Below are 23,885 nucleotides of genomic sequence, written 5' to 3'. Positions count from 1 at the left end.
AAATGACAAGTACTGGTAAATTTTGTTTTTCTAGGACCTCGCATCTGAGTGAACTGTAATGATATCTGCCAAGGTCCTGGCTCATCTCAGCAGCAGCAAGGCACACTTTGCTCTCCAACTGGGTGGAAAACGGAACTTCTTACAAGTAACCTCTGCAAATATCCATCATGCCCCCCTTCAGGTAAAATCATCGTTTTCCCTACTAACCGCTGTTAGGATGAGCTTATTAGAACAGCTGTCCTGGAGCTAACATTCTGCAACTTATAAATGCACTTAGAGTCCCATTAGAGTTGGGTGATACCTCAGCCATGCTGGTGCTGATGTTTCTGGGTTAATTTGTACTGCTGCAGCTTCATTTAACAGTGCTGTGGTGTGTCCCCGTATAAACTGTGCAAGGCAAAACAAAACTGTGGCGCTGTAATTCCAGTAGCTGTTGACTGGATGAGCCTAGCTAGGTGCTCAAACAAAACAACCGTGGGTAGAAATCAGTGGGAAGGGTAAGGATATATGGAATTTTTGGTCCGTTGTAATGTAAAGCTTTGGAATTCAGTAAGCTTTTTTTGGATTAGTAGATGCTTTATACTGGATAACTAGTTTTCATCAGAGGCTTACTCTACAGTGGTAAACCTTGTCTGTGTGGGTAACTATGTCATAAAGTCCATTTCATACACCACCCCTGTAATTACATTTGCCTTGTCAAATGGGTTCTAAACCGTATGTATGGTATTTTTAATAAGCTGTCTTAAGGAAAGGTATAATATGGTCACACTTTTGCAAACAACACTGGGAAACAGAGCTGTGGATCCTACCAAATGATCAGGTAAATAACACTCCTTTTCTAGGTTTGCAAGGTTTCAAACCATGATACTATTTGTTGGTGTCTGATGTGTCATCACATTAGAATCTGCTCCAAACCCACAAAATGTTCCAGAGAGTTGCCATGAATTGCATGCAAACGACACAGCAATAGATGTGATTCCATGTTTCATTGTCAAAATATGAATGATTATGGATCAAGGACAAGCCACCTTTAGGTCTGGAATACGTCTGATGGCAGCCAAAGTCATTCTTGGCAAAACAATGCTTTCCTTTTCTGGTTAATTTTTGAAAGCTGTCACCATATGCTTTGTGAGCTAGCAGGTGTGTTATGTTTAGAGAGGCAGCAACATTAAAGCCCCTAACACTCACTGGTTACCAACAACATCTTTATCCACTGAGGTGCACAAGTGTAATGAGTCTAGAGAGATGCAGAAGCAGCAGCTGGTGGGGGCTTGCTGTTTTGGAACTGATCCTTTTATTTTTATCAGTCTTTTTCATTTCCTCTTGTATACTTTGAGATTTGTTGCAGGACAACCTGTTCACTGCCTGATATATGACCAGCAATCAGTCATCTATTCTTTGAAAACGTTGCCAATGAAGCCATAGCTATTCTTGCAATGTTGCATTTTGTATGAAATTTATAAAAAGGAGCTAAATATACGCACATTTAAGAACACATCTCCATCAGTATCAGTGTGTTCCTGTATGTAGTGTAAGCATTTTTGTGTGCTCTTACTTTTTGAAGTAAAAACTCTAAATGTAAATTCCAGGAGTAGGAAGCTCTATTTCTTTCATTACCTAAACTGTGCTTCCTTGCCTGCCAAATCACTGCAATTGTTGCCCAGTTCTGGTGCAATGGCAGAGTGTGTTACATCCTTTGATAAAGGCCCAGTGATAAGTGTTTAGTATTTACGGTATGTTTTCTAGATTCAGTAGAATTGCCCTTTTAATCTTAATCACTTTATTCTACTTTATCAAAGTGCACCTAAAGTTAGTGAGGATTTATTGCCAGCTTTTTCACTATTTATACCTTTCTACTGAAACTTTTGGAATGTCAGATAGTGAAATCCTCCAGCAAGCAACTGTGCACTACATGTGCCAAAATTGTGGAGCATATAACATTCCAGTGAAATAAAACCTAACTATCCCCAGAGTAAAGACAGTAAAGAGGAAGCAGCCTGTGCTAAGACAAACAGGCACTCAAAGTTTTCATACCATTTACTACCACTGTGTATTCTGCAATAATCTGCAAGCTACTAAGAAACGCTCTACCGTCTACTAAAAGTAGATGCTATGGATAAATCAAACATGGTATTTTCAAACTGTGCGTGGAATTTAATGCTGCAGGGCCAGATGTGCAGGTCTTACTCAGACTGTAGTGTGATATGAGGCTTATCTGTGATAAGCAAATTTGGCACCGAACAGGGTTGTGTTAGAAGGATCACTGTATTTTTGGCAGTAAAATGATTTTTCTTCACAAGATGCCTCTATATACTGCAGGGTGCTAATAGCAATAAGTAAGTTCCTGGTGCATATATGGTCATGTGGAAAAACTCAGAACTGCTGTGGTGCAGAGCACACATCACTGCAAAATTGTGGTGGGTTTTGCTTGATTTGTATCACTTCACTGAGGCAGACCTGCATACTGCTACCTCTTTCCTTGTTTTCACTATGTTGGGCCCATGCCAGGAAAGTAATGGCTGTTCTCTGCACTGGGGCTTTTAGGATGGGCCACTGGCATGTGTGGGTTATTTTTCTGTTCTTGATATCATTTGTGTACCAGAAAAAACCAAACCCACAACTGTTTGTGACAGAGTCCAAAGGTTTCTCTCTCGCACCCATGATGGAGGGTATCAGAATATCTGTATCTGCAAATCACTTCAAATGGAGTAGTAGGAGAAGAGTGAATGACAATTGTACTGTTTGAGGTTGACCTTTTTATTTGGAACTGCTGCATTTCAAAATGAGCAAATTTGAAAAGTGCAGAAAAAAAGAGGGTTTTAGGATACAAGACTGAGAGACAAAAGACATGGGCTTTGTTCTCAGCTCTACTGTAAGTGTCCAGGGTGCATTTAGTTAAGTATTATTGCTGTTCAGCGCTTCAGTTTCCCCAGGTGTAAAGCAAAGGTAAGGATTGGCAAAGAATTACCTAATGTTTGTAAAGGACTGGGATGAAAAAAATCGTGGAAACACAAGGAAGCCCTATATATCTGTTTGTTTCCCATTTATACTACCACAAAGAGGCTTTTGCTTGTTCTTTAACAAGCAAAATTGAATGGATTTTGGGTTTGTCTTTAAGACTCCTTCTCATGACCTGGTCTTGCTCGTAAAATTGGTGAAATGGAAAAGAAGAACAGCAGATGGCAACCAAGAGCTTGACTGCTGGTGCACACAGCGCAATGCCACAATGATAATAAAGGAAAACTATGCAGATTAATCAATTCCCAGTTCTTGGATTTGCAAATGAAGTATTTGTATATCAAGTAACAAAAAATTCTACAGAGCCATATGCCTCACAACAATTCTTTTTCCAATTATATCACTCGATCTAGTAAAAGATACCAGCACCTCCTGCAAACCTTGCCTTGTGTAGATCTTTTGAGTCCTTCTCACACAGGTAACCACTAGGAATTCCTCTGCCCTTCCTTCAACTTTGATCTACCAGGAAACACTGAAAGAATAGGAAACCATTTAGAAAAGCACTCTAAATGATATTGTATATTCATTTTTTTCCAGGCTGAAAATAGAGCTCCATAGTTTGGCTGTGTACTATATGCAGTAGCCATATACAAGAGCTTCCTCATGTGCTTTGCTGTGTTATATACAATAACAGCTAGATAATAACCTGTACCTCAGTGTTACACCTCAGTGTGTATTTAATGGAGGGATAAGAGCATCTAAAGTTGTTTTGTTGGAGGTGTTTTTTGTAATTTAGAGCAAGAATTTAAACTCGAAATTTGATTTTTAAGTATGTGAAACTTCTGCAGCTCCATCAGTGTCCCAAATTAAAGGATTTTTCTCTTGCCTTACCCCGCATGCCACAGCAGGATTTGTTATTTCCAAGTCAAAGGAAGCAGTTCCTTCTGTCTCTTCAGATTTGTGTTTTGTAAGCTTCTTAAATGCCTCCAGTTCTGTCATCTGCACTGTGTGGAAAGCAGTAATTTGTGCTGACATCATCTAACTGCCCTGAAGAAAAAATATGTTGCATATCACCAAGGAAAGGGAGAATTTATCTATAATTTAGGACAATAATGGGGTTTAATTCACAAAGTCTCATAGCATCTCACATACTGACAGAGCCTGCTATCATTAGTGATGTCTTGGGATTCTGTTGTCTGGATATGATCTGTTATGACTGAAAGGAAATCATTATGAGGGCATTAGCTTTGTAACCACTTCTGGGGTTCATTATCCTTTGTGGCAGTTGTACTTATGAGACCTCAGGAGTCGTTTGTTTTTCCAAGCAAGAAAACCCACACAACATTTGTTGGGGGGGAGGAATTGGTTGTGGTGAGCTGTCAATGCTGAGCAACAGGCAAGGTCCTCCTCTCCGGCAGCAAGCCACTGTGGCAGCCTGCATTGATCCAATGAACTTGTGATGGTTATTTACAGTTCCTTAACCTGCCCATTTGCAGGCTCTTGCAGTGTCCCTGGGCTGCACACAGAGCTCACTGGGAGGCTCCATCCAGCAGCGCCTGTGACCTTATCTCTACCTTCCGTATTGTACCTGCTTTTTTCCCAGTGCATAGTTAGCATGGTCCTGTGCTGCTGCACAGGTGCTGTGTGTATCCAGAGGAAGGATGGCAGACCTGGGTTTCAGTGTGACCCAGCTTAATGTGGCCCTGAGAAAACACGCCAAGTTCAGCTCAATAGTTGTGAAACTCCAGACCAAAGGCATAGGACGCTGTCTGCTTGGTGTGCTGCTGAGTGCTCTGTCCTACAGTTGTGCTCTCCTCCTTTGTTACTCACTGCTAGAGGAGTAGCAGTTAGGCAGCTTTCCACTACTTGTGCAGTCTTCCTCTAGGATATTTTTCAGGTTGTAGATTGGGATTTGGGGTAGGAAATGCCTTTGTTCCTTGTGTTTAGTACACTTTCCATGAGTGTCTGCTCACTGCCTTTGCTGTGCTATATACAATAACAGCACCCCTAGCTTTTAAAAGTGCTATATAATGGTGGATGTTATGATTCAGCTGGATTACAAGACACCTCTTCCCTGCTGCCAGTGCCTTGTGCAGGCTGAGTAACTAACTATGCTTTGATTAGGCTTTTTTAGTCCTGAGAAGCAGAGCTGTTTAATTCTGGGATGGCCGTTTCAGTGGTCCTGTTGCAAGGCTCCTGCCTCCACCTTTCAGCATCCAGTTTATAGCTAATGGTACCCACTGGCCTTGGCTTGTTAGTTCACGGAGCAGCTTTCACTCTGAGGGTTTTCTGTCTCCCAGAGGTGCCGACTGCCTGTTTAATACTAACACAGCACATTTGGGTCACAGATACCAACGTTGCTGATGAGAGACTTGAAGTGTCACTAGTCCTGTGTTATGGATCAGGAAACAAAGTGCAAGAATGAAATATAGGCCAGTTGTGTAGGAAATCAGTGATGAGGGTTAGTATATAGTTCTCAGTTCTCAAAAAATCAGTCACATCTGTGCTGCTTCCTTAGAGAGTGGGACTTATGTCAAATCCAAACGTTCCCGGAATTTGAGAGATCAGGTGCTTTGACTTGTTCCTCAGTCCTAGCAGAGGGCTGTGTCTAGTTTCAGAATAGTCTTCCAATAAATAGATGACAGGTTTAGTGCCTACTCCATGCTGTTTGCTCTAAGGTTCAGTATGTTAATATGCAGCAGACTGAATGATTTATGTTCTTGGTTTCTGTATATATTAATGTAGGTACAGGAGGATTCACTTCTTAAGAATTTAACAGTTACCTACTACCTGTAGATACGTAGACTCTGAAACCAGAACACGTCATCTAGTGTCCTCCCTACTACAGACCACAGGATTCTTACCTTTCACACATAAGGTTAATCTAGAACATGCTTTTTAAGCTTCCACAGTTTATGACTTAAGACGATGAAGAAGAACCATGTCCTCAAGTAGCAGGTTTCTGATGGTTAACTGAATTGTTAAAAGTTTGTACCTTATTTCTAAGCTTCAGCCACTGCGTATCTTTATGTCCTTGTCAAAGATCATTTGCATTCTGAAATCTCCCCTATCAGATAAGTTTTAGACTCTTAGCTTTCTTTTGGATAAGCAAAACAGATTAGGTTTCTTGGTGTCTCGTTAATAAAGCAAGTTCTTTTTCCAGACCATAAATTGTTCTTGAAGCTCTTTGTGTAATTTGTCAAGGTGCTCACAGCTCTTAGGTCCATGGTGTTAGGTGGTGGTCCCACTGGTTCAGTGGATTGCTTCCTTCTGAACTGTATTTGCTCTTTGCTTATTTATTAAAACATTACCTTTGTTCTTTCAGTTACACTTAGTGCAGCGTTTGCGTCCTGGGATGTTGTCTTCAGCTAGCATGGGTCTAGTACAGCTCATCATGTTATGTGACATATAAGGCAATATACTGCCTCTGTATATTTCTGTTTGAAGAGATGATATATCTGATTCAGTAGATAATACATTTGATTCAGCACGTAATAGAACTGACTCACTAGGTCATTTATTTGCTTGGTAAGTAGTATATATAAGGTAGTTAACAAAGGATCTGGCTTAGTACAAGTATTAATCCTGAATAACTTGTGCATGTTGTTCATTTCTAGCTGTCCATAAAATCTCTGTCCAATTGGATTTGTGACATGTCTATCCCAGTGTGTGGCCAAAAACAATAGTTTCCCTGTTGTCACATAAAATATAGCAGCAGTCCCTCTGAATGTGAACATGAGCTAAGTATAAACATACAATACATTTGCTTGTCAGTAAAGGTGGTGTATTTTTAGAATTCAACTGGAATCTTGAGGTTTCTGACATGTAATTGGGAGTCTCCAGAGAATACTGTCTTGGACAGCCAAAAATCTATTTTGAGGTCTACCCAGTGCAATCTACACTTCCTTATTTGTGGCAGTTTGTGCTCCTTACTTGTGGCAGTTTGTGCTCCTTATTTGTGGCAGTCCGAAGCATGCCAGCATGAAAGAGAGCAAAAGCAATCCCATTTTGACTAGGCTAGAACCGTGTCTGTGACTTTCTTGGTACAATCCCATTTGAGGCAGTAGGAGTAATCAATTTGGTGGGATTGGCACAAAACCAGGCAGGTCAGGCCACATCAACACTGAACTCATTTCTGGAGGATTTTTTTAAATGAAAATTTGAACAGAATGTACTTTATTTTGTCATTCCAAGCAAAATGCTTTGATTTTCTGTAAGTTGTAAACACCGCAATCACACTGAACTGGAGATACTCTGGGGGTGGAATGCTTCCAGTCTCTCATTGGCAGCACTTTGCTTTTCCCAGAGCTTTTAAAATATTCATATTCCTCTCTTTCTAATTCCTCTACTCTAAATGGCCCTTTTCTGATACTGGGAGCAGGAGACCTGCCTGGTTTGAAGCATGTGCAGACATCTGCAGTTTGGAGTGAGGTTGGGCATTTCTGCCTGCCCCTACCTTGTGTCTTACAGGTGTGCCCTGACTTCTTGTGATTTACATGACTGTTTTTTCTGCTGAAATACCATTGAGGTTTCATTTACTTCTAAGTGCAATTAATTTTTGTAACAACTGTCAGTGAGAGGTTGTTTTTCACCTCAAGACAGCTGCTGAATATGAGCATCTGAGGGAAGGGTGAATTCTTTGTCATTAGAGTGGTGAGGTTTGGCCCTCTCAGCTCTCCTGGTGGTCTGACTTGCTTTAGTCCTTGTGCTTTTTAAAGGATGATGTGCTTGGGCTGCTGTCATTGAAACACAGAGCTAAAGCAGTCTTAGAACATGAGCTGAAAGGGGTTGGAAATCAAGGTGCTGGAAAACAGTTTCTCCAGGGACCAATTACATTGTCTGAGAAAGCAGGAGAAACTTCCCAGAGACCTTCATAATGCTTGGTTTCCTTGTAAAGGCTGGATGTGTCAGGACAAAGAATTTAAAATGGCTTCAACATAAGTGTGTTTAAAAGAAGATGGGGCAAAAGACATCTAACTCTGAATTTTCTCAGTCATTTTACATACAGGAATTCTAAGGTTCCCCTAAAGAATCAGTAAAGTCATACCATAGAAAATGATAGAGATGTATTGTTGATTTAACACTAGCTGTTTTCTTCTCCTTGTTATGGTATTGGAGAGGGAAGAAACCAAGTCTTCCTTTTTTAGTGATCAGGTGCAGTGAGTTTCAGCACATTGACTGATGGTTATAATGTGGAAGCTGTGGTTTCTGCAGGTCCCATTTACATGGGAGAGAAGGGAGAGAGGTTCCTCTGCACAGCTGCATCCCACTGTGGTAGATCCCATTCCAGAGGCTCAAGGCTCTCATGAAAAGAGTTGTTCTCTTTTTCTTCAGTTAAAATGCAAACATGTTTTTAACCAAATTGGGTATTTTTTGTGAAACTTCCCACTTTGCTGAAGAGCTACGTCAGAAAAGTGGCTGTCGTTTCTTGTTCAGTATAACTAACTTTTCTGTGCATGAATGGTACCCAGTGGTCGGTCCTTTTGGACTATGCCTATCCTAACGACATCCTGAGGTGGGTTTTCTTTTGCTTTGTGTGAAGGTAGGTGAAATACGTGAAGGAAAAAATTTACCTGGGTTTTAAAATAGAGGAAGACTTCCTATTTATGTTTAATCCTTTAAAGTATTTAAATGTATTACTTTCTGTATGCAATTCAATTCTTCTGTAGACTGTAAGACTAAGGAGCAGGGTACAAGTGAAATGACTATTACAAAGAGTCCATGAGCAAGGTGGCATAGGGCTTTCATTCTGGGTATCTAAAACTGGTTTGGATGTTTTGCACTTGTTTTTCCTACTTTACCTGAATAATTTGTGTTTTGGAGAGAGGAAGCATAAGCGTGGTGTTTGTTAAAGACTCATCATTACCTTTCAATTTAAGATGTGAGACTAGCAAATAAAGAGGCCGAATGCCTTTTATAGTGCCTCTAGCAACATCAAGGGAAGGTAGCCTTGATAAAGTCTATCCAAGATTCAAATACTTTTCCTTCAGATTAATCCCTTGGGTTTTGCTTAAATCTTGCAAGAAAAAGCTCTTTGTTGATATGCAAAATTTTTAGTCCATTCATAATCAAACTGGTTTGTGTTTGCCTGAGACTACGGGTTCTTTCTGTCTCTGGGCTACTAACAGTGGGATCAGGGAGGCTGCAGAAAGTGAGTGACTGGCAGAGGAGAGCAGAATTTTGTGGATTAAAAAGACACAAATATCTCTGTTGCAAATGAAACTGGATTTTCAAGCCAACAGAATCTCCCCTCTGCTGTCAAAGCAGAGCTGTAGGCCTTTGTCAGCTGGAGCCAAGGAGGAGAGGGAGAAGCCTTTCATTAGCACACAGAGGCTTTAAAGAGGTGGGTTTGGGAAGCTCCTGTTGTATGCAACAGCTCTCTGCTTACAGAGGAATTATTTTGGGAATTATCCAGACTTTCTGTGACCAGGTGGGTCTCTTGGTGAAACACAATTTCACAGAAGGGTGGTCACAAGTGAGCACAGAATATGTCATGTGTGTGATGTACTAACTTATTTTGACATATTTAGCATATTGGGATTTCTTTCCCCTAGTGTTTGCCTATCTGCAAAGGTATCGAGCTATTTGGAAGCCTTGCTCTTCTGGTGAGCACGGCTTCAATAAGCTCTGAAGTTCCAAAGTTATTGGGGCCCAGTGGACAGGAATGTGACATGTATGAGAAGTCTTGTTTTCTCAAGGAACAAGGCTAGGAATATAAAGCATAAACTCAGTACCGACTGGAATTAATGGGTTGGGCTTCTCTTTGTTGCTGTGATTTATTTGCTTTTTACTCATCAGGTAGGTTTTATTAACATTAGAATGGTACTTATATTGAATCTTATTTTCGCAACCCTTCCTGTTCTTCTGCTTTACATCTCTCAGCATTGGCTAATCCCAACGTCTGTGAATTTCACTGTTTACGGACACATCCTTTCCCTCTCTCACCATCTCTTATCTTTATTCTTTGCAACTTCTTGCTCCTCTTTTGCCTTTATTCATCTCCTCCTCTTTTGCTTAACACTTCAGCACTTTCTGGTTCCAGTTTTATCACACTGGTGGGGGACCAGCAGGCTGGCAATGCTTGAAACCACTTCACTGACAGCTCTTGCTAAGTTTGCGAGTAGCCAGCTGGAGAAGGAAATGCTGGTAAGCCAGTTTCATTGAACTCCATATTACTATGAGATCCAAAACACCCACCCTTTCCTGTGTGTGAGCTGTTCTGTTTCTGCTTACTTAGAGCAGCATGAATTTAGGAGCTGACTGGAAGAGAATGTGTGAACCCACACACTAAGGAACTGTAGACTGTAGGTTTGGCACATGGCACATGGAGAACTCACTGCCTGCATGTTCCTTGTTATGTTATATGACAGCAGTCCACAGGGAAGTAACCTTTGGCATTGTATGTGTCTGCTGCACAGAGGCAGAATAGAGTTTCAGCTTCTGGGAGTTGATAACCTGTAACACAAGGTAATTGAGAGAGGAAGCCAGTGAGTCTGATCAGAAGTAGTTCAAGCCATCTTGAATAGCACTGAGCAGGTACCCATCTCGGCACAGAACTCAAGGGAGGTGTTCTGTGGCAGTTCTTCACTTGTACTACTTACCTGGGGATTTGCAAGTGCTCTAAGGTGGGAGGCTGTGTTCAGAAAGTAGTGGGTGCAGAAGCTGGTAGCTGTCCATGAGGTAGGCTGGACTTCACTGTTACTTCGTCATCAATGACTTCCTCCCCACCTAAGATCAATTATGCTGATTGTGCAGACTTGGATCCTAACCTGTGTACAACAATCTTCTAATGTCAGGATCATCTTAATCAGGTGGGGTGAAAAATATGTGCTGCAAGTCTGGCAATAAGACATTAGAATTTCTGGCTACTGGCTCTTTATTTCTTGCAAGCATGATTGGTTTAAATAAAAAAAAACAACCCTCATGTGCTTTGTTTTTATTTCTGTCACCATTCAGAAAACGATTTGGGTCCATCATCAGGTTGCTGCAGGGAAATTTTCTGATGAATGCAGCATAGCATTTAGTTGATTACTTTTGTAAGGCAAAAGTCAAACTGCTCAGCTCCTGAGATTTGGCTTCAGGGCCAGCTGTGGATTCTGCTAGGAAGGCTGTTGTTCATGGCTCACAGGGGACAGAGTGGGACTGGTTTCTGGTGCCTGCATTGCAGCTGACTCCTTGTGTTGTGTGCTTCTGGGGGAGTTATGTGCTGCTCCTGTTTGCCTCATGATTGTGCACTTTAATTTGGAGATGTTAAGTTTTAGTTTTTATTTTGCAGCAATTAAAAATCACATTAATCTACCATTGTAAAGGAGGATTATCTGTCTGGCTTTTGTTTCTGGTAATTTAGTTACTAAGTCATCTAAGTAACAGGAAGATGGGAACAGACCATAAATAACACAGCAAGGGCATTGCTGTATTCTGTTGCAAAATTCTATTGCTATTGTTTGTTCTTTGTCAATGTTTTGTATGACATATGGAAAAAGGAAAACATTTAGAAAATAAGAATATAAATCTGGTAGAGTTGCCAAATAATTCCTGAGCAAGGTATGCCCATGACAACTAAGAGATTGCATTTTATTATGGATTCCATTTCATGTACATGGTGCCCCTTTTTCATGACAAATTAATGTGAATTATACCTATCCAGTTTGATTCATGTGCCACTCTGAGCTTCACTTACCAGTGATATTCAGTTGCTTTAGAAATACATCTAAAAACTGCTTCAGTGGTATTTGCTTCAGGCTAGGTTTATGCAAAGGACTCTTTCTTTAGCCCCAAAAGCACTATTTACTGCAGCTGGAATATCAGGCCAGTGAGGTAAGGACTAAGGTATTTTGTATTCGAGGAGAATGGAAATTCCGAGTCTCAAGCCCACTGTATTTATTGGAAGGGGGGCAGAAGGTTTTGCCATCCTTTTGGAATCTGTTCTGTCAGAGCGTGATTGTTTCCTGACTTCTTAACAGAAAATGCACAAATGCAGGCAGAAGAATAGAATAAAAAATGTGACTGCTGGACAGTGTAACCTTTCAATGATGGCATTTTTGGGTGCCTGCTCTGGTAAAGGTCCAGTATTTTGCTCTATGAGGTTGAGTCAAACTGACAGAAAAGGGGAGAATGAGTTCTAGTAAGGTGAAAATACCCAGTGAGTTAGAACATGTAGTGCAGGCTAAGTGCCTGTATGGATAGTCAGCCTCTTGATGTTAGTTAGCTCCTTACTCTATTTGGGCCACAATAACCAGCTGGCCTCTAGAAAAATTCAAAGGGAGGTTCATTTCTTCTCTCCATCAGACATTGATCAGTTTATTACCAGCGTCGCCTGATAAAGGGCTTGTGAGGATTGCAATATTAACCACTTCCTAAGGCGCACAGAAGCGAAGTGACTTGCGCAGCAAGTCAGTGATTGAGCTAGGAGTGTGCCCAGTTAAAATCTTGTCATCCTGCTTGTCCTTCTGACCTCCAAAGGGAGTGTACAAGCAAGGTCTCTGTTTTGTGTATGGTTGGATTTGTCCTGCTGTGACTGGGAGAGAGATGTTGCACTGCACTGTTGGTGTCCCTTTAGAGCCTCCTGCTGTTCCACGGAAATTGAGGGGAAAACACGTTCTGTCAGTGCTGATCAGAACGTTGCAGGAGAGGATGGTTACTTCTGGTGGCTTCCAGAGCAGCAGTAGAGCTCACATTGCACATTGTGACCTCTGAATTACACCTGCATGTCAACATTTTAGCAGATGTTTGTGGATTTCAGACCTAGGAAAGGAGGAAGTTTAGACTCTGCTCCTTCCTTCTGTGCTTGAAAGGCTTGTGTAGCTGGATACAGAGGGGCTGTGTTCCTCCTTCAAAGTCTATAGCAGCAGCATTTAGTGTGTGAAGTCCCAAGCTCCTTTGGAGCTAGACCTGTATAAAAAATCTGGGCAAGCCTGTCATTTCACTTCTCTAGATCACCATAAATGATGTGATTGTCATCACATACTGTCTTTATTTTGGAGTCTGATAGAAGTGTGTAATAGGAGAAATATTTTGGTCTGTTTAATAGCCAGTGAGGTAATTCTTGGTAAATCACAGAGAAGTGTATGATGCTGTTGTGTACATGGGAGGGTGAGGTGGCTGGGGAAGTCATTTTGGTTGTACTTACGCAGTTTTCGGCAAGCGCTAGGTAAACATGAGTTAGAGCTGAAAATAAAACCAAGCCATCCCTTCCCTAAGATTAATTTTTGTGCTTCCCATGTTCCAACAGTCAGGGAACCCCTTCTGGGCTTGTACATGCTCCAAGCACCACTCCTGTTAGACCCTTTTCTGTTTCTCCTGCCAACTGACAAAGCCTGTTTAAGTCAGCACCATGCTATGCTTTGGGTAGAATTATCCCTGATACCATCTCACTGAGGTCAATGAAAGGGTGAATGTGGATTTCTGGAAAGGCATTTTCTGCCCAGCCTCCCTGTATTCATTTCTTCCTCTTGCCCTTGCCTATTACCCCAGTGAAATACAGTATGGTTAAGTCTGGAGTATTCCAGGATGTGGGATTTGTAAATCCAAGCAGATGCCTTGGAAGGTGCATAGTGGTGGATGGATTGTTTTCTCTAACTAGTGTGTACGTTAAGTACTAGGCTAAATCCTGTCAGATTAGATAAGTGAGAGAAAGACTATTTCTAGAGGGTATCTTCTTTCCATGCCCTGGTTCTTGTGTGCTTACAGCTTTGCTCTGAACTGGAATCGGCATGTTTGGCACATTAGAACTTCATGATCTGTTCCAACTATGAAGGTTTGAAGTAGCATCCAAAAAAAGTGCTGATTCCTTCAGGATGGCACTCAGCAGTCAGCACAGCACTCTGTCACAGCTCTGCTTGCCAGCACGCTGCAGGCTATTTATATCTCCTCTTTTCTGTTCCAGGTCTTAGCTGAAGGAGAAGCACAGCAGGCTGGGGGCTGCAGATAGACCCTACATGAGCCCTGGCACTCCCACCCACATGTCATGTGTACTCTAATAGCCACAGTGTCTTTCACACATATACTCAGGCATTCCTAAAAGCAGCCATCTGGAACATTAGGCCTTACTCCTATATGATAGGGATGGTCTAAATACCTTCTCTGGTCCAAACAGTGTTTTATTTCTTTGTGCTATATGCAGGCTTTTGTGTATTTGAATCTCACATCAATCTGAGAATCGTCATGGAAATCCATCAGATGATACCTTCTCTGGCGTTAAGTGTGGAGTGAGGGAGTGAGGCCCAGAAAACTCAAGACACTCTTCCCTTCAGACCTGTTGCTTCAAGTACACCAAGTCTTTGAAAGCAGAGTGGCAGGAGTGTTTGTACTGTCCCTTTGGAGCCTTTTTGTAGCGAATGGAACAGTCTTGAATTAGATAAGAGATCAGGCAAGTGGAGGCACAGCAGAAGAGCTGTGAAGCTGGAGGAGGTGAAAATCAGGGCTGGAGGCAGAGCAGTTAGAAACCTGCCTGGGAGGGCTGCACAGAAGCGCTGCTGTGAAATGGCTGTGGGAAGGTGGTACTGTGAGTGCAGGATCAGAGACTGTGGAGGCTGTGAAAGAGAAAGACGGAGCCAGGGAAGCAGCTGTGAGACAGCTGATGGGCCTGAGAGTTGAGGAAGATGGGACTAAGCTCAAGGCAGGGGAAGAAGGAATTCTACAAGCAAATGTGGTAGTTAGGAGCTGGGGATAAAATGGCTGAAAGCCATGTTGTGACTCTGCAGAGTGGGATTATCCCGCATACATGGAAGGTGTCCTTGCCCATGGTACAGTGATGGGAACTAGATGATATTTAAGGTCCCTTGCAATCCAAACCGTTCTATGATTCCATGTCTTAGAAGCTGGGTACATAGAAACAGGCTTTATTTTACCTCCAAGAGTCATAAAACTGAGAGGAAAAAAAAGGATTGTAGACAGGATCGGTAGTGTGTGACCTGAGACTGTGAAGCTGAGAGGTGGGCCCCAGGAGGCAGGTACTCTGTGATGAGTGGTGTTGTCATCAGAGCAGGGACAAGGCCATAGGGACTTTGAAAGGGAGAGGTTTGGAGTGGAGGCTAATCTACTTATTTAGAGGAAGCAGCATTTGACCCTTGTGAGTACAGTATTTAATGAGGGCAGTCCCTGTGTTTTTTCGTAACAAGAAGAACCTGTGTAGAAATGCCTTGAGACAATTTCAGTTTCCTTGTTTCTTGCAGTTTTCCATGATTCTTTGCCTGATTTGCAATTCCAGCTGTACAAGCCTAAGCTGATTGACAAAATACCTACTAGACTGACTTAACTGGGATTCTGCCTTTCCCCTTAGGAAAAGTCCTTGTCTTTTTCAAGAGTAAGTGGGGATACATCAGAGCTCCAAGTGTGCTCTGGGACTCCAGCCCAGTTCCACCTTTGCTATAAGGGGTTTCCTGTAAAATGTAGGGTCTTACTCTAACAGGGAGGGAGGGGTATCGTGGCCAAGTCCCTTTGGTTACTTTTTTGATGTATCTATGAAATACCAGGAGAACTACAACTATTGCTACACTTATGTTCTTCTATATAACAGAAATAATTGCTATTAGTGAGTAATAAATTACACAGGCTTGTGAATTTACTTTCTTAGGATATATAGATCTCCTCTCCATTTCTCCTGCCTTTATAGATAGTTCTGGCATGGTTGAATTTGCTAAGAGACTTCAGCTGAGGTCTAATGTATATACTGTACATCATCCTGCACTAGCTGCAGGATCGCGAATGAGACTGTCCTCTCAACCTCAGCTCAGCTGAGGGTGGAAGCATCGTAAAAGCAACATATTTGCCCTCAGGGAGGATGGAAGGTCCAGTTTGTGTCATGCTTCACCGCTTGCTCTCAGCACAGCTGCAAGGCACAGCGCTTGCAGGCTGTGGCTCTTCCATTTCACAGCAGCAGGGTGAGTGTAGAAACCACAGCACCTATGTGAAGGAGCAGAGAAACAAAAGAGAAGGGAAAAGCAGTTCCTGCCAAAGACATGGACAAAAATCTCCAGAGGACATCATCCATTGCTACTCTTTACCCCACACGCTCAAATGCACACATGTGCACAGACTGGGAGCCTTGATGCACAAGTAAACAGAACAAAAATCAATATGTTGCTGACATTAGGAAAATAATGGAGGGTTGTACCTTTGGTGCTGGGATCAGCTCTCTCGTGTGTAGTGAGCAGAGCTGTTTGTAAGTCTTTGGAGCAGTAAAAAATGATTAATATTTAAATATATATACCTTTCTATTCCACTTTCCCTGAAAGGCATGCTATTATAGACTGTGTTATCCCAGAGGTTGTTACGAAAATGGACACAACGGGTGTGATGTGGATGTCTATGTCTTTGTTTCTTTTTTCTTTTAATTCAGTTTCTTTTACTCTTTCCTACTGTCATGCTGTCTTTGTAAGAATTCTGGCATGGAAGAACTGACACCAAGAGAAGTAATTGATATTGGGTAATGGTAATGTTTGCCAGAGCTCCCCACTGGGAGGGGAAGCTTGTTTTTGTATAGCAAATACAGAATCAAAGCAAAGGGATTTTGAAAGTATATTCTCGCATTTTGGTCTGCTCTGATAATGGAATTATTTAAGCAAGGATGCTTTGGACTTAGGGGACATTAAATAAAAAATCAAAGAGAAATGGAAACAGTGCAATTTACTCACTCTAGAAATGCAGTAGTGGGACACTGTCCTAATTTAAGATAGTGGAAAGTGCTACAAAAAATGGAAGGTGTCAGGTCCCTGCAGTGGTGTGTGCACTATTCTGTAGATAAATCAATGCAGTCCATTTATAACCATCAATATGAAACAGTTAACAAGAAGTCCTCTCATGGATGACATGTACTTGTTACTTATAGTGATGTGTAGCAGGTACTCTCATAATGAAAAGGATTGTCTGTATAATATAGATCTTACTACATCACTAATAAGACATAGTTGTGAGGGTGCAGCAGCTGGGAGGGAGTGCTTAGCAAACCCTGCTTACTCTGCTGCTGTATACATGCAGGGGAGCTTCATCCTGAATTGGATTCATTGCTTTTATGCAATAGTGGATTCTTTTCCTTGAATCATCAGTTTCTTAAACTTTGGGATTACAGACAACTTTTTAAATGCCAGACTTGCAGATATAGAAAAGTAAAATTGGATTTCACGATTTATTAATTCTTCTGACACCTCTTTCTGTTATGACTGTCTTGAAGCTGTTCTCATGAACCTCTCATGGGTATTAGTCCCACTTCAGCACATCTTTGTCTTCCAGACATATTTGGCCAACAGAGCATTTAATGTGCTCTCAAGACATGCAGAAGGTAGGGAGAGGTCAGCAGAGCTGCAGGGCATTGAGGCAGAGCTGGTTATGGATCCCACATGACAGTCAAGTGCAGTGCTGGCTAACATGTATTGTGAGAAATGGTGAGAGCTGCTCAGTAGTTTCTGCTATGTGATCTCAGCCCTACGCAGGGATTTAAAAAGAAATAAATCCTTAGGTTTGTCTTTGCTAATCATAACTGCCCTGAAAATGCAGGCAGGAAAAGGTGAGTAGTAATTAACACATGGGCAAGAACAGTTGTGCTGGAGCAAGGAAAGGTCCTTACATTCAAATACCTCATCTCTGATGGTGTTTGGTAATATATGAGATGCTTAGGGGAGAATGAAAGAAATGGAATAGTACCTAAAATGCAGGTGTATCAGAGATTTCTGCAAGGAAAAACCCATGTCTTCTCTTTTGCTTCATTTTTGATGATTCCAAACATATCTGCCTTTTAAAACAGCCTCTGAGTATCGAAGTTAACCCTTTCCTAGACCCATTCATGATGACTCCCATATTACTTTCTTTAGGGGCAGTAAATCATCTGTTGATAATTATATATATTTAGCATTGCTTTACCCTTGTGTACGTTGCTGTATTTTAAGAATATTGAATTTGAATGCTCATTCCCATTGTGAGATCTTTCTGAGACTCCTTGCAGTCACATTTTGATTTAATTACCTGAAATAACCTTGTATCTTTACCAAACCAATCAAGCTTCTTCAAGTCACTTAATTGTGTGCCTGCAAGGCAATTTAGCTTTGAGACACACACCTCCAACGTGTGTCTCGTTTGAATACCAATGCAGGTTTTCATGCTGCTAATGATGGTTGAGCTTTGCTAACTGTTCTTTCTGATTTAAATGTCTAAATAAAATGACAAAGGCTAAAGTCCAGGATTCAGGAGTTTTAAACACACGATTACACCCCTGAATCATGGGCAGGGCGACCTCCTGTGTCCAGTTATCAGACCTCGCATGGGTGCCCAGGGACAGCACAATCTAGTTAGACTGTTCCGTTCTGTTCTTCTTAGTTAATGCTGTTCTTGCATTTAGAAAAGAGTGCGTATTTCCTCTGGAGATTAGGGAGCAGTACTGAAAGCACATTTATCTGAGATATTTAAGGGCAGAAATTAAAGTGTAGTCTTGCTTTTTCCATCCATATAGCTCAATATGCGGAAGTAATCTTAATCTTGTGTCTGACTGTGGCAGTAAGTAGGTAATTGGTAATAGCTGATAATATACTTGCTTTATAATTACTTGTGGTGGTAAAATTGATCCAAACTAAAGTGCTGGGAGAGCAACCACAAATGGACCTCACAAGGCAAGCCTGCTCTCTGAAAGGAATTTTTAATTCTGAATAACTTTGAAAGACCAGAAAAGTCTTGATTAAATCATAAAGAAAGTGAAGTCTTCTTTCTGTAAAGATGCAATAAAATAAGAGAGTAATAAAGCATGAATAATATCCATTCCCTTCCAGACTGTTGGCTCATATTGGTTTCAGTAAGTACACGACCTGGATGAAAAAGGCAAACTCTGGAGAATTGATTTCTTTAAAGTGAACTAGAGGATCTTACAGAAGAAAATAAGAGATTTAAAAGAAATAAAATTGAATGGAAAGGTGCCCCTCAAAGGCTATGGACAACTGTAGGTGCTTTGGGATACACAAGCTATTTGTCATGGGAGCAGCCATCCAACGAGCTGGGGATTTTTCACATGGAAGTATTCACTCAATACATCGTACCTTTTGCCCCAGACACTCCAGAGCTGGTTTGATACAAATCTTTAGCTTTGCAAGGAAACCTGCTGTATGTTTAATAGTTCCTGTTGATAACAAACTCCTCCGTTCTTCTCCCTGGTGGCAGCTGCCTTTCCGGGGTCTGTGCCCACTGCAGGGCTGCCCAAGCTGAGCTCTCTGAGCAGGGCTGGCTGAGGGTTGTATGAGGTTAGTTAGTGCCAGGCTGTGAGTTCTTTGAAGCTGAAATTTGCATGTAATAGCTCTGGGGTTTCTTTTTGTGTTGTAAGAGGTATTTTGAATGAGTTACGCGTTTCTTTAAGGAGGGGTTTGCTCTTTTGCGCACATAACCAGTATGATCACAAGTGGAGCTTTACCCAGTAAACTTCCAAAGTCTTCTAGAATTTTTGGAAATGTCTCAAAACCAGACCTGGCTCAGCTGACTTTCTAAATTCACCTGCTGACCCTGGTCCTCTTCCACATCCCTATTGGGATTTGGAAAAGTACATGGCTAATATTTATAGGCATGTGTGGAATTCTGGAACTCATGCTAGAGTCTCCCAACACAGAGCCATCGTCCTTCAGTGCTAAGTAGCTCAGGGGCAGAAAATGCAGTGAGGCTGTGACTTGAGCAAAACCGGAAAGGATTGCTTGAGACCATCAAGTTCTTATTCACTTGGTCTGAGAAGAAATCAGTTTCCTGGGATAGAAAGTTAGTTCTTTAAGTCACTGTCTCTGCTTTGTCCTTTTCAATTACTTAATTTGAAAGTGAGTGGATATTTAATAGTTTTCCATATCCTATTCAATATCCTTTCCAGCACACTCCCAGAGAAAATGACTTGAGGGAAAATAAGGAGAAGACGACTTGGCAGCACTAATTCACCATTAGCTACTGATTATACTTGTGGATGGTCAATATCAGACACAGAAATAATGCAGAATGACTTAATTCTTTGCTTCATAATGCTGGTTTGCTTCCTTTTCTGGTTAAGGAAGAGGAAGCCCACTTAAAAGCACTTTAGAGAAGAGAGGAAAATATCAGCCAGCTCCTTATATAGAGATTAGTTTTTCAAATTTATTTTATTATTGTTATTTTTTAACCTTTGAATACTTTAGCTTATTAAGTGGGACTTGGTTTTGCCTCCCAGCTCTGTTGCAAACCATAGCCATTGCCTACCCAGGGGCCTTCTGACCCACATGGGATAGGTGTGATTTTCCCAGGCTGTTTTTTGGATGATGCCTTTAGCAGTGAGGGTAGAGGATGACAGTGGGCCAGAAACCTCAGTAGTGTGTATGCACAGGGACCTCACCTGAACTGTGCACTGCTCCTGCATCTCCAGCACTGCAGGCTGTTAAGCTTGCTTGACTGGAGAAAGACATGCTTTAAAGTCAGCCTAAATGAAAGCAAGATTAAATTATCCCTGTGACATGACACTGGCCACAGTTCATTCTCAGAGCTAAGTCACAGTCAGCTTCATGTCAGTGAACTCTCAGGACTGACATGCACTGCCTGAAGTTGCAAGCGATAAAACAGTTGTCATCCTTTGCCCTGCTCCGTCTGCCAGAGAGCTGAATGGGACACAGATCAGCACCGGATGGGCTGTAATATTTCGCCTGGAACAGGACTGGAAGTCAAAATGGATGTGGTATACCTTGAAGTGCAAGGCTGAAGAAAGCAGTGGTTTGGGAGTGGGGTTGTGTGCTGGTGTCTGTGGGGAGCAGGTAGTGGGGAAAGAAAGTGTATCAAGAGTGGCAGTATAATCTACTGCCAATTGCATGTCATGTTGTATCACAGGCCAAGAAGTTTCAATAGGGAAAGAAGAGGTTTCTTACATAGACTTGCATTGTGTTTCTTAATTGAGAATAAACATGTTTTTTCCCTTCTACAGAAAAAAGGTGAGGGTTTTCATCTGGCTGTAGATCAAGAACATTAAATTCACATAATTTATTGTAAAACATGTCTATGAGTGCTCACCCTTGTACCCAAAGTTGTGTTTTATAGAGCAGTTGCACACAGGATTAAAACAAGTGGTTTGGTTATATGAAAAATGGCTATTTATTTGGAAATTGCTTGTGATGTGTTTAGGTTAATCCACACATGACCAGCTGAAGGAGGATTCTGTAGTGAGCAATGTCCTTCCTAGAATACTTGAACTAAGTCTGAGACTGGGAGTCAGGACACCTCTTGTAGAACTGACTTGGCTCTGCAGCCTGATTTTGGGCACACTGCCTCAACCCCATCAGCTCTCAGCTCCCCTCTGACCTTGAGTATATCTTGCCTTTTTAGGATGCAGATGTACCAGAAGTCAGATTCCCTTCGATGAAGTGCTTGTGCTGTGCAGTCATGATCTCTGCTTCTGAAGTAATCTTTCATTAAATCTGCCTGGGTAAGGGGCCTTTCTGAGACCTGCTAATTTAGGAGCAATTTAAGACAAGCAGGTCCTTTTTTTTTCCCAGTGTCGATGATTTTTAATTGGAGCTGAATTTTCAATGCAATCAGAGAAATACTTTAATTTGCTCTGCACTGCTGTCTCCTCCTTATGATGCATTAACATTGCTGAAGTAACTGAACTTCACACAAGGTTCCCAGCCAGGAGTTCTGAACACTCCACTATCCTCTGCAGCTGAGGATGTTACTATCAAGAAGCTGTGCTTTGTACAAACTGTGGGTCTGAGCTTGTGAAGTGCTGGATTACCCCCCAGTCTGACTGCTACGTCAGTAGCTGCATGGTGTGGTTTTTTTGGTTGTGGGGTTATTTTGTGGGGTGTTTTTTGGTTGGTTGTTTTCTTCCTGGGGATTTTAGAGTTGCTGTCACCCAGTGAAATACTAAAGGGATAGTGAAAAAGAAGCTGTTATCAGCCATAGTGGAAAGGTGTGTGCTGTGCTGGGTCTAGTCAGGGGATGTTGGAGGGAAAGAGGACTTGCTGATGAACAGTCAAAGGAGAAGAAAACAGAGGGTGCACTCTCCATTCTGAAAACTAGGCCAGGCCTCATTAGGCAGCATTTTCATACATCACATATCGGATAAATCTCAGAGTGCAATGCTTCTTTTCTGAATATAAATGAGCTTGTGTTAGTTGTGTGGATGTCAGAATCTGCCTTGCACTCTACTCTTACCTTAGCACTGAGGTTTGCCCAGCTCCTGCAAAATGCTGAATGTTAACTCCTCGAGAAGTTTATAGCTCTCCAATTTGCTGTCTCAAGCACTGCAAACCCAATTAGGTTCCCAACACAAGCATGTGCAAATCATGCCATGAGTATTTCAAATGGCATTTTCATGCTTATAGCTCTTGGCTGCTAATCAACATGCAGAAATGCTTTAACACTTAAATAGCTTTAGCAAACTTCACCAGAATTACTTGCTAAGAGCAAACTGCAACATTCATTTCACTGTAGCTGCAGGCTTTCAGCTTTGGCACGAACCCGTCAGATCATCAGTTGCACTTGCTCCTACGAAGCAGAGTTTTCATCATGTGCTAGTTTGGTTGATGTAGGCTACTTGAAAGGAACCCCCTGGAGTGATCCTGAGGAGTAAGATGTCAGTAAGGCTGGGATTTTTATGCTTTTAAACCAGTAGCACTAGAGCTAGAAGCTAATGTGTTTCTCTTCCCATGCGCTTTTTTTGTTGCGTGTGTTTATTTTTAAGTAGAGAAACTTACTTGCAAACCCCCCGCTCCTGTTTGTGCAGATCTCTGTTTGTGCTTTACTGACTCAAGAACATTGGACTCATGACTGTAGCCTCCCTCTCCAGGTTTACCAAATGTAAAGTGGGGAGGGTTGTACCGCAGGGAAGAGCTTTCAGATTCTGGCGCTTCTACTGCATTTTAAAATGGCCAGCTGGAAAGAGCTCTGGAAAAATCAAGTTTCCATTTTATAGGATCAGTTTTGCTTTAAGTGATAGCAGAAATATGTATAGGAACTTCTTGTTTGCCCTTTTCAGTTTTCTATTTATTTCACATTCTATTTTTAAACGTAAATCTGTGAAGGCATTTAACAGCTCTGTCATCCCATTCCGTGTATAGATTAACCTTGTTAATAGACTTCAACAAATATTCTAGAGCTTTGCAGAAGAGTGAGAATGTGGCTCATGAAGGGGATGCTGAGTATCTGAGTTCTGCCTGGCCCATTACCCTCTGGCTTGTCAAGAACAGCGTGATGCTGGGGTGAGCACAGCAAAATACCTTTCTCCTCCTCTTTGTTAGGCAGAATGGTTACTGAAAATCATTGTGCTCACCAAACGGATCAATACACCGAAGTTAATTCACTGCCTCTGTGCTGCGCTGTCTATTACATACCGTTGCGTCAGGTTTTCTTATCTATTTTTCAGTAGCCAATATAGAAATTATTTTCATATTCTTTCTACCAGACTACACCTTTTTTGTATGTGCACCTAATCATCCTTTTTCCTTCCCACTTGCTTGTTTATAGCAACCTGACCTGAACCGGATCCCCTTGATCTGCTGGTGGATCTCATGTAACTGAGTTTTTGCCCTGTGATAAGTAGTAAGTGTGGCTCATTTTGTGCTCATTTCACATGTGAAATGGAATTAGACTTTGCTGCTCCTGGTTCCTGCCACAGTCACCAAGGGCCGCAGAGAGCCAGCGGTGATTCAGAGTGAGGTGGTGAACAGAAGGGTACCTACAAAAGGTATCATGGAGACGGTGAGGTGTCTCCCCAGAAAACACAGCCCCTTTATCCAGGCCCTGGGACACTCTTGGTGAACTCCATCACCCATGAAAGAGAAATCAGGTTCGGAAAGAACATTGTCTCTCAGGACGTTCACATGCACAGTAATACATTAGTAAAACACAGCCAACATTTTCACAATCTCTTTCCTTCCGGAGTTTCTGAGTATTTTGCAGACTACTTTCAATGAGTTCTGAATCCCTGTAATGAGGTGATTCCTGGTAATTTA

The 23,885-nt window shown here is 41.8% G+C and overlaps 1 long non-coding RNA gene across 1 annotated transcript in view; it reads left to right on the top strand.

Moving 5' to 3' along the window:
• The window catches only part of LOC134160327 (uncharacterized), a 68,293-nt gene that overhangs the window by 2,162 nt on the left and 42,246 nt on the right, over window positions 1-23,885 (top strand). Inside the window, exon 3 of the long non-coding RNA XR_009963513.1 lies at window positions 35-181. This is a non-coding gene — a long non-coding RNA (uncharacterized LOC134160327). The remainder of the gene's footprint in view (window positions 1-34; window positions 182-23,885) is intronic.

The sequence above is a fragment of the Pezoporus occidentalis genome, unplaced genomic scaffold (genome assembly GCF_034315485.1).
Source record: "Pezoporus occidentalis ecotype Australia unplaced genomic scaffold, CSIRO_AGI_Poc_V1 ctg159, whole genome shotgun sequence".
NCBI classification, from domain to species: domain Eukaryota; kingdom Metazoa; phylum Chordata; class Aves; order Psittaciformes; family Psittacidae; genus Pezoporus; species Pezoporus occidentalis.
The sequence above is the reverse complement of the archived record's forward strand: the minus strand, read 5'-3'. Positions and strand labels throughout refer to the sequence as shown.